This window comes from Protopterus annectens, chromosome 8.part0 (assembly GCF_019279795.1).
Source record: "Protopterus annectens isolate FY-2018-M chromosome 8.part0, PAN1.0, whole genome shotgun sequence".
Taxonomy (NCBI): domain Eukaryota; kingdom Metazoa; phylum Chordata; order Ceratodontiformes; family Protopteridae; genus Protopterus; species Protopterus annectens.
Genome location: NC_056741.1, coordinates 1,650,782,291 through 1,650,796,028, shown reverse-complemented (window position 1 = coordinate 1,650,796,028; position 13,738 = coordinate 1,650,782,291).

Below are 13,738 nucleotides of genomic sequence, written 5' to 3'. Positions count from 1 at the left end.
GCTAATGTGTCTCTCTCATGTGTCTTGACCAAGTTAGGTAGGGGTATGAATCCTGCAAGTGTGTGTATGTGGGGGTAGTAGGGTTGTGTAAATGCAAGTGTGAGAGAACAGATCCTTTTGGCAAATACTACAATACACCAGATGCTGCATATCCCCCAGTAAACACAAGGGATGTCACCACACTATCAGCACAGCCAAACAGGGCTAGTTGGCCAGTAATGCCAATAGTGCACTCTGCTACTGTGTCGATTACCATTGTCAGAGTACAGATAGGTATGTTTTGGTAACCCACAACTGCCACGTGTGGTTGTGTCGCACATTATGACCTTGTGTGGGTCTTTGTATATAACAATGCATGCCATTGCCTAAACCAGCAATGGCATTGCACACATGATGTATGTGTGTGACACATACACATAAATACCCGTGACCTGCAGTAGTTACCATGTCTGACACATGCCTTGAGTGGATAAATGGTATTTGCAATGTATACCAATATGACTGTGTCTTACTGTGCAGGGGCCGCACATGGTATGTGTCTATACAGTGTGGGTGTATATGGTAAAATACCTACAGCAGGGGATACACATCTGGTCTGGGCCATATAGTCTACATGTAGTCGATGTACAGGTGCTGCATGTTCCCACCTGTTGTGGGAGTGGTAACATGTCATTCCACTGCAATTCAGTGACCACATGCTGTGAACCCTTCTAGTGTGTTGTAGCTACAGTAATGCTCATGCACAATGTTTGGCTGGATGCAGTCCAGCCATATAAAGACAGTTCTTGAGACTGTAATATTGCCAGTGTTGTTATGGAGGATAGGTGGTATTCCTGTGTATGGGAGGGTTGTGTGTGCCTGGCTATGAACCAGATGGCAGTCCGACACACTGTTAGCTGCACATGATTAGGCCCTGATGCTTTGTGCTGTGCCAACAACCTGTAGGTGTGTGTATCTGTGGTGCCTTGGGATACCACCCCCCTGCCCATGTGTGTTACATGTGTAGGGGACGACAGGCATGGTATGGGGCATAACCTGTCAGTGATGGGTAACACCTGTGAGCCATGAATCAGGACTCTGGTACTGCACAGACATTGCAGTTCACCATGCTGAGGACAGTGTCCAGTGCATGCATCTTGCAGTGTACACTGCTGTTGTTGTGTAGCAGCACTGTTAGTGTCCTAACCTGTGTGATACCCGTGGAGGTGGCTATGTAAACCATGTCCTGCAGCATAAGGCAGTATGTGTGTATCAAGGAGCTTTGCCAATATACATTGGACCGTGGGTGTCATGTGCAAGATGACCCTTGCACATCATTGTGGCTTCCCTAGCATGTAAGCACACATTGGCAGCCAGCGGATACCCTATGAATGACATTGGAGACTGAGCAGAATGTAGACATACAACACCCTTCCTACATATAGTGGTAGCATACCTGGTGAGGGTATGTTGGCAACCAAGATCAGGCTCATACTGGCCTGTGCCACATGCTGAGAGATCCATTCTATGTTCCCTATCATGTAGTCCAGGGAGGTATGTCTCAGGTCAGCCATAGTGGCATGGTCAATGAGTGAGTCATATGTGTCCATGCCTCTGACTGACCTGTATGCAAGTGTTCTGTGGTGGACCATAGTGCCCCTGAGGCATATCACTGTGACCTTCACCAGATACAGCCTGTTGAGCGGGACCCCAGTGCAGCACCCAAGACAGGTACCTGACATGTCTGTAGCAGGTGTGTTGTGTAGCCCTACAGGCTGTGAGTGTGTGGCACACGGGATGTGTGTGCCATGTGTGGCATGTGCTCTGTTCCGACGGAACATATGCCTGTGTGCCAGCTGCGGAGGTGTGTGATGCTCAGGCAGGATGCTATTCTGAGTTCCCACATATGCCCCAGTGTGTTCATCATGCTGTCAGTGTGTGTCAATGTCTGACTTGTATTGTAGTCACTGTAATATTTTTTATTTATTTATTTTACATTTGTTGACCGGGATAGTCCGACTGGATGCATGTCCATTTTCAGCGGAGGCCCGGGGAGAAAAGCTCCAAGGGTAAGCAGATACAGCATTACATAATACCAGCATTACATATTACAAACAGATTATTTACAGATATTACATAAGTAAGCAAGTTAAACAAGTTCCACAGGTTAAAGTTAGTCCTGAGCACAAGTCAGGATTAAATTAAATTACACAGTAAACTGGTTAACAGATTTTTACACATTTGAGTTAGCCAGGCTTGATACATTGACATAGCCAGTTAAGTGACAAATGTTGTTTGAGTCTAGTTTTAAATTGACCTAAGGTGGAAAGTAAGGTAATATCAGCTGGAAGTGAGTTCCAGGATCTACTTACAGAGTTTGCAAAGAGAGAATCACCGGCTGTGTTATTAATTTTGCTAGTCTGAATTAGTAGTTTGTTAGAGGATCGAAGCGGTCTAGGATTGTTATAGGGGGTGATAATATTTTTAAGTGCAGGAGTATTGTCCGGATTATAGAGGATTTTATAGGCCATAATCAGTTGGTTATACTGGATTAGGCTAGGTAGTTCAAGCCAACCAAGCTGATTTAGATTGATGCAGTGATGTGTCCTTAAAGGCAGCCCAGTGGCAAACCTGGCAATGTGGTTGTAGCAAATTGAGAGTTTGTTAAGGACAGTCTTGTTCAAATTCGAGAGTAGAGGGAATGCATACAGAAGGGCTGAAAGAAGGTGTGAGCGAGCTATGGCAATTTTAGCTGGAGGGGTTAGGAAGGCTTTTATTCTGTAAAGTGACCCTAGTTTTTTATTGATGGTTTTGATAGTTTGGTTAACATGTAGGTCACATTTGAGATTATTGTCTATGATGACACCTAATAGTTTAGTAGATGGGTCAGGGGAGATTATTGTGCCATCATTTGATTTTATGGTAAAGGTGAAAGCGGTAGAACTACGTGTTGGTGAAAATAACAGCATTTTAGTTTTTTTAGGATTTAGGATCAGACGATGTTCAGAAAGCCAGTTTTCTATTGTATTAAAGGTGGTCTGGGTAGCTGACCATAACTCTACTGGAGATGTGGCTGAGCAAATCAGAGTAGAGTCATCAGCATATTGGATACAGCTGACTTTTGGGATGACAGTATAAAGATCGTTAATGAAGATGGAGAACAGCAAGGGCCCTAGTATAGAGCCTTGTGGTACTCTGAGGGTGTTAGGTAAAAGGTTAGAGAGTTTGTTCTGCCAGAGGCCAGCCTGCTGTCGACCATTCAGGTAGGATTGAAACCATTGGAGGGCTCCAGTATCTAGACAGAATGTTTGCAGAGTGTGGATTACAAGTTGGTGATCAACCATATCGTATGCCTTGGAAAGATCCAAAAAGAGGGTTGAGGATATATAATTATTGTTGAGATTATGGTTTATGGTGTTAGTAAAGGCTAGGAGGGCTGAAGTAGTGCTGTGACGAGGACGGAAGCCATGCTGAGTGTCTGCCATAAGGCGATTTTGGATTAGGTGGTGCATGAATTGTCTATGAATACATTTTTCCATAATCTTTGCAAGTGGAGAGAGTATAGCTATTGGCCTATAATTGGAGAATTCAGTAGAGCTGCCTCCTTTGTGAAGTGGGATTACATAGGATATTTTCCAGATGGTGGGAGTTTTAGCTTCTACTATGGTTCAATTGATTAGTATTGAGATGGGTTAAGCAATAGCATCAGCTGATTTTTGTAGGTACTCGGCAGGGAATTGATCAGCAGAAAGTGTAGTGGGTTTTAATTTTTTGATCAAGGTACGGATAAGTGAAGTGGTGACTGGTTGGAAGCTGAATGCAAGTAGGTTTCTAGGGGTGCTACTTTCAGGACCAGGGGAGCTAGGAGGTAGTTGGCTAGCTAGGGCTTGAATTGTCTCAGTAAAGAATTGGTTAAAACTATCAGAAACATCTTCAGGGTTTTATCAATAGTAGCAGCAGGGATTGGGGTTGAAGTTTGTCCAGGATGTAGTATATATGACATGCCACCTGACAGGGTATGGCATTACTGGGTTCAGAGAGCTCAGTCCCCAGATTGGCTGTGTGGTGGCATCCCACACATGTGTTGTACGTTCCTGGCCAAGGGTGATGGCTGACTGCATACATGTGGCAGCTGTGACATTGCCACATGACTCACATAAACCACAACTGGACCATAGAGGTGATTCACAGGTTACCTTTGCACATGCTACCCTAGTAGTGTGATTGCCATGGTGAGTACCAACACATAGGGCCAATGGGGAACAACATACTGAAGGTGTGTATGTGTGGGTGTACGCCTACTGTTTCATAGCACTGGCATATATGACTGCACACATGGGTAAATGCCAGGTAAGACATGTGCAATGTGTCACAGGCAACGTACATGCATACAGGACAGACAGTGATGTTCTGTCATGTGTAAACTTGACATACGTATCGTACGCTATGCAGATGTCACTAGGAGTCTACAGAAGCACTGTAACTCTGCATTGCAGGTGTAAGCAGTGTTCCAGGGAACCCCAAGTGAACATGCATGCAAACAAAGCTACAGTAAGCAGGGCTGGAAGTAGTGCATTGTACAACAAAGAAGGGGTAACAATAACAGTAAGTAACAATGCAAATATGTAGGCACTATCAACATGTACCCAGGAATACACAGCGCAGATGCCCATGGTAGAACTGATATTATGTCATAGTTAATTGTGATTTGGATTGCATTGGTACTGCACACATATCAACATGCGCAAACATTCACATTGCATAGTCATTGTGGGCAACTTGATACCATTACTGTACATGTCCACCATTGCATATCAATACTTGGTTAGCTTCCCCCCTGTGCTACCCATGTATGCGGCTATCTGTTGACATCCTTACCACCAGCATGCAATTATGTGCAGCTGTTACACTTTGGTACGTACTATGGGTGCAGATGAGAATTCAGGACACTCATACGGTTACTGCATCAGGCATGCTGGGATATACACACAGTCATATCAGCACACTGTACTGTTACCAACATGATACTACTAATACACTTCTATGTAGTCACCCTGTGCAGCAGCAACATGTTTACCTGTTCCCGCAATGATGTTGGAGATTGCAGGAGGTGGCACAGTGTCATCATATGCACAGGGTGTGAATTAGGTATGCCTGAGTCTGCCACTGATACCACCAATTGACATGTGTGTGTATGTGTGTTGGTGAGGGGCAGCAGTACAGCGTGGGGCAGTGTTGGTGCAGTGTGTGCATGTGTATGTGGTCACCCTAGGTGTTAACATTTCACATGTGTGTATGCACGCACACAGTTCCACCTCATGGCTGCCATATACAGGGGCTTGTGGACAGCCACAGACTGCACCTGGCAGGTCATACAGATCAGTGTCTGTGGGCACGGACACAGTACCTGTGCCTGGCAGGGGTGCTACGGACCATATCCAGTACTAAGCCAGACTGGGTACTGTCATCAGAAGTGGGAGTGTGTTGACTAGACACAGGTCCCTGTTGGGACTGTCCAGAGCCTCGTGCACACGGTCTCCTGGGGCGTTCTGATGACAGCATAGACCCAACATTGCTGGGGCTGCTGCTGGCACTATGGGGGTGTGCACGGGCCTGTTGTCGTCCGCGCCGTATGCCACAAACGCCCACCATTGCCCTGGCTCATGGACATTTGGTTGTGGAACTGCTGTAATATGTCCCCACAATGTCTGTCTATGACATCGGTGAAATTACGGATAGCATCCACGATGTCACGCATACTGTCAGTCATGGCTGTGTGACATGCTCTCAGCTCCCTCAGACCCTGTCTGGTGTACCTTTCCATACGCGACTGTGCCTGCATGACAGCCTGAAACATAGCTGAGGTTGACAGACCTCTTTGGGCACATCTGCCAGAGGCAGTACGCCCACGGATGCTCCCACAAGAACCCATGGGCAACTGTCTGTGTGGTACCATCGCAGGACCCTGCCCATGGCTGCTGTGTGGGGACGCATGTGCCACAGGTACCACATTACCCTGGTCAATGCCCACTGTATCCTGTCCATCACCTAGGGACAATGGTGACAAAGGATGTACTGGCAGGATGACTGTGCGCAATGATGGGGTTGACAGCTGCGTACTGTCAATTGGCTGACCAATGGCGGACCCTGACACACCTTCCTGTACCATTACACAAATATCATCATTACCAGTACCTGTGGCACCAGATTCAGGTTCCCTGCTGCAGGACACCAGAGCAGCACCAGAACCTGTGGGAGGAAGACAGGAAACACAGTTTACAGTCTCCACACATTGTTACCAGTGATGCACTTATGCACACATGCACACATGCACACATGCACACATGCACACATGGACACAGGCACACATGCACACATGGACACAGGCACACATGCAGACATGCACAAGTGGACACATGCACACAGGCACACATGCACACATGCACACAGGCACACATGCACACATGCAGACATGCACACGTGGACACATGCACACGTGGACACATGCACACATGCACACATGCACACGTGGACACATGCGCACATGGACACATGCACACATGCACACATGCACATGTGGTCACATGCACACATGGACACATGCACACATGCACACATGCACATGTGGTCACATGTACACATGCACACATGCACACGTGGACACAGGCACACATGCACACATGCACACGTGGACACAGGCACACATGCACACATGCACATGTGGACACAGGCACACCTGCACACATGCACACATGGGCACAGGCACACCTGCACACATGCACACATGCATACCCCGCAATATACACACAGAGCACTACTGAGTTACACTAGTGTTACTAGCACTATCAGGACTATTATAGGTATTGTTAAACACACTCACCAGCATGGATGGCCTGCCTTGCTGTAACCCCAGGGGGACCTGCAGAAATGATTGGATTAATGTCAGTGGGCACAACTGTGCCATTGATACTGCATATGATACAGTGCAGTAGTACACCAGTTGCCTTTCACACGTCAGCTGCTGATATTGCCAGTATCACACATGCACAATTACATACTATGATGACAGATACATACCACAGACACACCTTACACATGCATAAACTAACAGTGTACAGAACAGTCAAGTGTACATATGGCACATTACCTGCATGCTCCATGTTGTGCTGCTGTGAAGATCCAGCCTCCATCATGATGCAGGTGTACTGCTGTTGCTGTTCCAGGGCTGGAGCCACAACACTTAGGAGTAGCCCCTCCAGTCTGGTGAGGGGGGGATGTGTGGCCACCCCACCTCCTGTGGCAATCTGTTGCCTGTGGATATCCAACGCACGCTGATGGACACTTCTGATTAAATCACTGCAGTGATGTCGTACTTGCTCATATGTCCTATTATGCGTGCCAATGTCATTTACCCTACGGACAAGGTCTTGCCACAGTGCAGCCCTCTCCTGTTGATTCTGACTGGTGCAGGAAAACAGGATGTCATACTCTTGCACCAGGCTCTGGTGTATCTCCTCATCTTCCGCTGCAGAGTAGTCGGGATTACGCTGACGTTCCATCTCCCTGGAAGAGAACACAAACAGGATATCAGCAGACTATGTCAGCAATATATGGCACACATACTATACATGATACTCATGTGTAGTGATATACTACTACTCCCATATGTTGCATGTGTATGTGTGTCATGGTGGATACACAAGTACATGGCCAGATATCAGTGCTCAGCCAACACCTGTGCAACAATGCCTGCTACATTCCACACAACATAGTAGCATGCCCCATCAGTCAGCACACACTGACAGGTCCAATGCACAACCTCACTCTGGGGGTTCATCCCAAGGTACTGTATGTGGGACGCCATCCACTAGTGTGATGTGGACACAAGTTACTCGGCCTGGATATACATATCCCACCACCACCACCAGCACAGTAGACTACTTTGATATGTATGTGATTAGACAGTTATTCACTTGTTAGGACTGAGATGGTATCCATGCAGCACACTGGGCGAGTGGAAGCCACAACCCACACTGCTGACCCCTTTGCAAATGCTTACCACGGACATGCCACAGATTGCATGGAACTTGCACACACATTTCTAACCCAGACCCTATGCATAAAGGTTAGGCATCCTGTCCGGTGGACCCCAGACAGAGGCAGATTGTATAACAATAGCAGGAGGCTACTGCAGGACAGAGCAGATTCACATTAAGGGAAGGCATCTGTGATCAGCACTAGTACTACGCTACGGTCTCTCATAACAATGGTCACGGCCTACTCTGGGAGGGAAATGGCCACAAACACTATGGATAATGACAAGGCCTTCTTCAGTTATGTTACACATATGGACCAAATGCCTCAGATATGCTCTGTGTTAATACACACCTACTTAACATTCACCAAACACACAGATATTGGCAACATTCTTGCAGACAGGTTCGGTGCATGTATCTCCCCTCTTTCTCCCCCACCAGTTGAAATACTTATCACAGCTGTATGTAACCTCCCTATCATCTCACATGTCCAGGTGAGGGCCGCCCTCAGCAAAGCAGAACACACAGCATCACTGTGACCTCATGGTATCCCTGGATGTATCTTGGCCGGACTACAGGATATGTACCTGGACACTGGCATACAGCAACAGTGGTCCCACACCACTAAGGAGGCACCTCAACTGACCCTGGGAACTACCACATCATATGCATAACTGGCCTGGTCTGCTAAGCTATGGTATTATTCAGTATGGGATGCATATGCAGTGATATTGAGTACCTGCAGACACTTGTTCCCAGTCAGTTTGCCTTTGTGATGGGTTGATCCTGCCTTTCAAACCTGGCTGACCTTTCAAAGCAGTCACTACAGCCATTGCTGAGGGCAACGCACAGACAACTGCTGCCAGGATCATGGTCTAACACTGATTGACATGTAATGTATAGTCATCCCCTTTTGGTGGAACTACGTACACACAACATATCACATGGACATACCTATAGATACAGACCTATGACACATTTGGAGGGTTCACAGTATGCAGACTATTAACCTGCTACTTTGCATTACCTGTGTTTGTCGCAGCTGGTTGCGTTACCACTGCTTCTGCTTCCTGCTGCTACTGTCACTGCTGACAGCTTAGAGTCACAGTGTGTAGCGTGTTTTTTTTTTTTTTTCTCTGTGTCTCGGTTTGTCTCTCTCCCTCTGTCTGCTTCCAAACAGTGCAATGAATGTATTGCATGTGTGGAGTGTTAGTACAGGATGCTTTTGTAGGTATCTGCATAGGTCCATGTGATGGCCTCTGCACCAATTGTAAGCCAGCATTTGCTAATTGCATACAGCCAGTTGTGTACTGATTGCAGTCCTCACTGTGATTTCAGGACAGTGCTATAAAAGGGTATGTGAGATAGGCGTTGCCTTTTCAGATTGTAAGGGCGGGGACCATGCTGGTATGTTGTGGACACTTTTCTGTGAGTGTAAAGGTTAGTATCTCTCTCATGATTCAGGCTGTGTATAGATTCACATTTCTCCATTCCTCTCTCCTGATTCCCTGTAGTAAGTGTGTATGCACAATGACACCTACAACTATATATAGATATATATTTATATATATATATATGTACATATACATACATTTATATATGTACATTAACTGACATTATTACCTACCAGCTACCAACTAGCATGGCTGTTTCTGTTCACACACTACTATTATGGGAATCCAGTAGTTTTGACAGTAATTCTAAATGACATGCTTTGGGTACTACACATCCTATATTCCCTTTACATTCATCCCTACTATTACATGTTATATTTATTTTAGCACAATGTTGTTGTATAAGAGTCATGGCTTAGTGGTAGGTCATACAGACTACTGTTTCCAAGGTCCTGGGTTTGGGACTGACAGTGGGATTTTATTTTGCTTTTGAACTGACTACAGGACCTGTCAATCAAAGTGACTAAGGCACTTTTAAGCAGTTGTAACCGGGTTTGCGCTGGTTTGCGTGGAGCTCACTCATGTGCACTGGCAGTTATCTCCGCGCACACACGCACACATCTGCTTACAACCGCTTAACAGTGCTTACTCTGGCGCACACCTGAGCTATTTTCTTTGAAAGAAATTAAAATGGGGAGACAGGAAAGTGGTGAAAAAGGGGTCACAAAGAGGGTAAGACAGTAGGGAAACAAGCTTGGGATTTGCAGGAGGGATGTAGGTAAGGCCCATAGCTGCCCATTTCTTCATCAGCAACAGCTGTGCATATGTATGTAATTTGGTGTGACATTTGAAACCTTCCACCCCTGACAGAAGTGTCAGGACAACAATAATACTTGTTGTACAGCCAATTGTAATTGATAGTTTCCATGTCCAGCAGACATGTGTGCGGAATGGGCAGCTATGTATGGGGCGTAATTTTTTTGTGGGTACAGAGTGCCCTTTTTTATTTTTTATTTTTTTTTCAGGTGAGAGTGGTATGTCAGGTGAAGGAAGTCAGTACAGCTGGGGAGGTAGGTTGGGTAGGTAAACAGACAAGACAAACAAGATGCATACAGGGGCAGTGTATGACACATGTGGGGGGGTTTACACAATTGACGAGGACGGAGGATTGGATATCCAGAGCCCATGAGCCCACAGATGGCAACAGTGGAACTGATATCCCCACCCATAGGCAGTTTCCACTGTTCCTTCACTGCCCAGGACGGGGCTGTGCTGGGAGCTGTGTAGGCCGGGCAACAGGCATGCCCGTAAGTTGTGCCACCTGTGCCTCAAGCTGGTGTAGGGGCTCGAGAACAGAGTCCCGAATCTCCCTACGCACCACAGTCCGGACGCTACGGAGGGTGAGTGGTGGTTCTCCTCCGGCCACACTTGCAGAGGAGGGGCGAGCCCCATCTCCTGCAGTGCTTCCACCCACAGGTGGCACAGGGCCACCGGAGGAGGGTCCAGACTGGGTACTAGTGTCAGGTGCACTCGCCAGCTGAGGTGGGAGAGGTGGGTCCGCTGGAACCCGCCTTCCCTGTCGTCCTATGTTTTGCATTATTTCATAACAGTTTGGGTTAGTGAGATATAATACCATTCACAATTAGTTGTAACAGCATGCATTAGTATTCCCAATAACCAAACACCCAGATATTCACACCATTGAACAGCGAGCATAACACATGCATAATTTGAACAGCAATACACAGTCCAACAACATGCAGGGTAGATTGATGGCAACAGGCCATCAGGTTTGGATGTATGAACAGGGCAGATGCATCAACGGACATGCAAATATATATGACCCAACAGGACAAATGTCCAGGGGTGTTAATTGTGATTGCACATACCATTTTCACGTGGAATGGGTTATATGTGGTTATAGGGTGGGGTGAAGAAAATAATATTAACACCTTCAAATACCAATTCATATGCTGTACATTTCTAATAGCTGCACATATATACACACTACTATTCTAACTACAGTTTCCTATATGATAACTATTTCAACTTGGTGATAGGACTGTTACTGCAACATCAATATACATTTTATTGTTCTTCATACACATTCATATCTAGCTTTGTTCAGCTACATCATCCTGCTACATTTGCTTTATATAGCTATAGACAGGTGTGGATGTTTGGTATATCAAACAATCATACTATCTGCATATTGCAGACTGAGAGCAACATATCCAGATTTTGGGATACACATTCCAGATGCAGCAACACTTTGAACAGATTTCACTGTTTGGTTTTGATTTTCACATGCATTTCATTCTGTCTTGATTGTAGTATACTTTATTCAGGGGTTATTACTACTGTATTGCTGGATTGGGTTATATGTGGTTATAGGGTGGGGTGAAGCAAATAATATTAACACATTCAAATACCAATACATATGCTGTACATTTCTAATAGCTGCACATATATACACACTACTGTTCTAACTACAGTTTCCAATATGATAACTACTTCAACTTGGTGATAGGACTGTTACTGCAACATCAATATACATTTTACTGTTCTTCATATACATTCATATCTAGCTTTGTTCAGCTACATCATCCTGCTACATTTGCTTTATATAGCTATAGACAAGTGTGGATGTTTGGTATATCAGACAATCATACTATCTGCATATTGCAGACTGAGAGCAACATATCCAGATTTTGGGATACACATTCCAGATGCAGCAACACTTTGAACAGATTTCGCTGTTTGGTTTTGATTCTCACATGCATTTCATTCTGTCTTGACTGCAGTATACTTTATTCAGGGGTTATTACTACTGTATTGCTGGATTCATGACACTTTCTCACACTCTCTCACTTGTTTTCATTTTACTATTCAGGATGGTACTTACTTCTAGGCTTTATTGACATGTTTTACCTGTAGTTATTACAATCCTTTCCAGCAGTCTCACTTCTGTCATGTTTCAGTATTTCAACAGGGATATATTTCACACATGTGATTTCATCATCTTCTGCAGCTATACTTTTCAGCCTGCTGCAGGTTGTGTACTATTTTCTTACAGGTGGGGCATTTTTATTTCAGAATTTATGTCAGACATTTTCATTTTTCTGTTTGGCTTACAGATTGCAACACACTTTTGTAATCAAGCAATACTTGCAAACACTTTCACACTGTTACTTGCACATTGTATTACTTAGTGACTACACTGCACTCTTTTGCTGACTGTCATACTTTTATATTTCTTTACAGTTACTGGTAGTGGATTACTGACCTGCCTGGTGGTGCAACCACACCAGCCTATCGCCATAGGCTCTGCGGTTCACAGAACGGACACCTGCAGCTGTAATATAAATGAAGTAATATTGGAATACACATCTCCATAATATCAGCTAGTTTAATTTCTTACATACATAATTAAATGTAACTTACTCAGTAGTGGGGCATTGGGCATTTGCCGGGCCTCCTGGATCCAAAGGTTCAATTGGTCCTGCTTGCATCTCTTCAGGTCTGCATGCTGATGACGGACCTGCTCACCGGTCCTTGGAATCCCTGTGGCACTGGTGAGATCATGAGCCAACCGGTCCCATGCCTCAACCCTATATGCTCTCCACAGGACCTGGCCCTACATGAGTTGGGCCTCATGATTGTGGACTAGGAGCCAGACCATGTACTTGGACTCCTCAACGCCCCACCTCTGTGCTTGAAAGCAGCTACCCTCACCTACTCCTGTCATTCTGGCTGCAAGTCAGTTCTACAATCATTTATTCTGTGTATTCCCGCCTATGGGGCTTATATAGTCCGTTTTTCCCGCACATATCTGTGATTGGCCATTTTGGAATTGAATCAACTTCACTAAACCTGCATTGTCATGCTCCAGTTTGTATTCATTCCTATATATTTGCCATTATTGCATTTATAGGTACTGCTGTCATGGCTTAGTGATTCAGTACCTTGACTATGGTGTATAGTATCCTGGGTTCGAACCTGTCCACTACTTTTTATTTTTTATGACTGTCTAGACAAGCTGAGGGGTGTGTCTGTGTAAAGGCTGTTTTGATACGGCTTGCTCAACGGTGCCCATCGGTTAGCTTGTTTGCGCGGTGCGCAGCTCCGCGCAAATGGGGTACGCTGGTTTAAGCCTCATTTGGCTATCAGCATGCATATTATGCTCAGCTCAGTTAGGGGCACATAGATTTAGCATGTTAAACCACTGCTCAGCTACGGGCACTCATTTTGCACCAGTTAAACCACTGCTCACCTACGGGCAGATGCACTCACCCTATTAAACTGTAGCTCAGCTATGGGCACATGTGG